The sequence below is a fragment of the Cervus elaphus genome, chromosome 13, assembly GCF_910594005.1.
Source record: "Cervus elaphus chromosome 13, mCerEla1.1, whole genome shotgun sequence".
Lineage (NCBI taxonomy): Eukaryota > Metazoa > Chordata > Mammalia > Artiodactyla > Cervidae > Cervus > Cervus elaphus.
In genome coordinates this window covers 54,116,568-54,119,995 of record NC_057827.1, presented here as the reverse complement: position 1 = coordinate 54,119,995, position 3,428 = coordinate 54,116,568, and the positions used below count along the sequence as shown (strand labels likewise).

At 34.0% G+C, this 3,428-nt stretch overlaps 1 pseudogene; it reads right to left on the bottom strand.

The window, feature by feature from the left end:
- Window positions 1–505: 505 nt before the first annotated feature.
- LOC122706701 lies at window positions 506–2,051 on the bottom strand (annotated as a pseudogene).
- Window positions 2,052–3,428: the final 1,377 nt, after the last annotated feature.

Genomic DNA, 3,428 nt, shown 5'->3' with positions numbered 1-3,428 from the left:
TTTTACCATGTTTTACTAAGTGTTATAGAAGATAAATATATGTATACACAAACATATATATTAAAATAGTCACAAGCTCTCGAATTCTTTCAGTACTCCCACACACAAAAAAAATTAGACTGAAATTAGTAGAGCATATATCCTTCATTATGCAGTTTTTTAATGTATATTTATGTGTCATATACCTATATTTTTTTAGGGACTTTTTCTTTTTTTTTTTTTCAAAGTTTTGAGTTTTTAATGCAACTGAGAAACATTTCATAAAATTTTTAACTTAATATGCCTTAACACATCTGTGAGGTAGTTAAGTCAACAGTACTACCCATTTTAATACACAGCAAAACAAAAGGCAAGGGAAAATAAATGACACACTTTAGGCAATAAGAATTGGAATTAACTGCAGAGGCTCGGGGCCTTCAGTCTAGTTATGACCGAAGGAAATGAAATTTAACCTTTTACTCTTTCTATGAAAACCATTAAATCATTTAAGAATTTATCTTTTTAAAAAATACTTTCTTACTAGTAGATATAGTAGTACCTCTTCCAAATTTGGCACCCTTTTCTTCAGTAATATGGTAAACTGGGTACATAATTAAAGCTAGGCCTCTGCTTCTACCTGAATTAGTACAAAATTAAGACATTATCTTTTGAGAACTAAAATTACATGACATTTTTATTTTAGGCTGCAAAAACAAAAATGAGCAAACAAACAAACAACTAAAAACTTGAATACGTTTGTCAAATTATGTAAGTTCATCCTTTCCAGGAAAGCAGAAGGTAGACCAGTGCAGGTTATCCTCAAGGCCACATACATCCTGCTTCACTGCTGCTTGCACTCTGCTGGATTTTGATCCTTCTTTGGGTCATAGTCTGGATCATTTTCCTCATCTCCTTCTTCTTCCCCTTCCTCATCCGCTTCTTCACCTTCTTCATCATAATCATCTTCATCATCTCCAATAGCTTCTCCAGTAAAGTATAACACTGATCTTGGGATTATACGCTCACGTAAAAAGTGACCAATTACAAAGTCTGCAGTGAGGATAGTTTCAGAATCATCATCCAGATCTCCACTCTCAGGAACTTCAGGAGGGGCAAAAAAATTAAAGAAAGAGTCATTAGAAACTGTTTTGGTCACAGTACGAACTGTCCCACGTCCTTTGTGTTTCTGCTTCTTCTTGTTTTCAAAGTGACATTCTTCCCTTTTTTCCAATCTATCTGGCACCCTGTACAACCCATAATTTCTGGTCCATCAAAAGAAAAGAGATCAGAATCATCTGGTTCTGACCTCATCCTATATGTCTTTGTCAACACTTCATTTGTGAAATATTCACTGGGTTCGAAGTGAAATTCTAAGACAAAACTCATAGATTGACCAGCATCTGAGAACTTCACTTTAATATCTTTCAAGTGCTTCAGAATAGGTTCATCATGTTCCTGAACCATATCACTGAGCAAGTCAACATTCTTAAAAACGGTCAACCAAAACTCAGGAATTCCCTTGGGATCTTCTTTTTCTTCATCCTTTTTCTCATCTTCAATCTTGGCCTTTTCTTTTAGCTCCTCCGAAATTTCATCTTCCTCATCTGGTTTCCATTCATATTCTTCTTCTGTAGGTTCACAAATGGCATTAATGATCTCAAATCGCTTATCAGAGGCTGATAAAGAACAGCATACTTTCTTTCAAGATCATGAACATCCTCGTAGAATTTGGCTTCTATCTGTGCACATTTAACTTGAAGGTTTTTAAGAGCATTCACTAGTCTTTTAACTACACTAGGCAAGCTTTCAGTGTATCCTGTTGGTGTTTCTACCAGACCATCAAGTCTTTCTTGAAGGGCTGCAAGAATCTGAGGATTTTGCATCATCTGAACAGTCAGCTGACGCGCTTTGATTTTTGTTTCTTCACCAGTCTCTTCTACTTCTTCAACATCATCCAAATCTTGATCAAGTTCAGACCGTTCTTTGTTGTCGATGCCTGCCATGTTGTACAAATGCCAAATATCGGTGGCGAGCGCGGGGAGCCGGGCGGCCCGAGCTGCGCAGGCGGTGACTCAGGGCGGCGCCGCGAGCAGATGGCGCTGAAAAAGCGGACTTTTCTTTATTATGTGAGAAAATACTAGTGATTAAAAGTAGAGAATCTGGGGACTTCTTACTTGCTCATAGCATGACTTTAGATAAATTACTTAAATTTCTGCTCATCACTTACAAAATAAGGGGAAAATAATACCTTTCAATTTAAGTGAGATAATAAAGTGCTTGGTATACTACTTAACAGATGAGAGCTGTTCAATAAGGATAGAAGTCATAGTGGATTAAAGCCTACCTTAATGATTTCATTTTTAACTTAATGACCTCTTTGAAGACTGTATCTCCAAACAGTCACATTTTGAGGTCCCGGGGGTTAGAATATCAACAAATAAATTTGAAGGGAACACATTTAGTCCATAACATTTAATTCATGAAAAAAAAAATGGTTTAATTCCTAATAGCTGAATTCCATTATGCATTTCATACTTCTTTTTCTTTCTTTGAATTTATTCTTTACTTTAATCTTTCATAGCATCCACATGATGAAATGTGTTCTTTGATCATAACCAACTACTTCGAGATTAGTCATTCTTTTATGAAAATCTCTTTCATAGAAATAGATTTGACTTTTTACTTTCTCTCTGCTGTATTAGAAAAATAGCTAATTTAATCATAAGCCAATTTTCCTTTTTACAACGGAATCTATTGCAACCTTCAAAAAATTATTTTTCAGAACATAAGCATTTTCAAATAGCTTTAAGTTTTAAGTGACTGACAAAAGTTTTTATTTTACGTGTCCCTCTAATTTTTTTTTCTTTAGGAATGTAATATAAGGACAGAATAAGTTTTTTTGCCAATCGTAAGCTTAAAGGCCTAGTTTTTAATATTGTATATACACTTGTAAGAGCAAGTTCAAGAAAAATGTACGCTTAAGTATTAAAAAGAAGCCAGCAGAGACTGGAAATGCGTTATAACATACAGGCTTTATATTAAACTGGATAACAACTAGTTAATAACTAGTGAAAAACATTTCAGTTTTATTGTCTTATTAAGAAACAGAGTATATTAAGTTATGGGCAGGGATGGCCAAAGGAGAGTGAACATAGAAATTCCTTGTACAAGGTGACAAATTCTGACTACACTTTAACTTCTCAATATTATATATGTGAGTTTATACATACAATCTTTGTATTTGTGATCAATAAGCATTATTTGTAATATGTAAACATTCACAATTTTATGGCAACCTAATATTTTTAAACTTTACATTTATTTTGCTTCATGTTAATCAATATAGAAATGTTTATGAACACTTTTGTTCATTCATTCAGTTTGTTCATCCAACAGATATTTACAGGGCACCAAATATTTGCCAGATCAATGGCAAGAGATGTACTTTC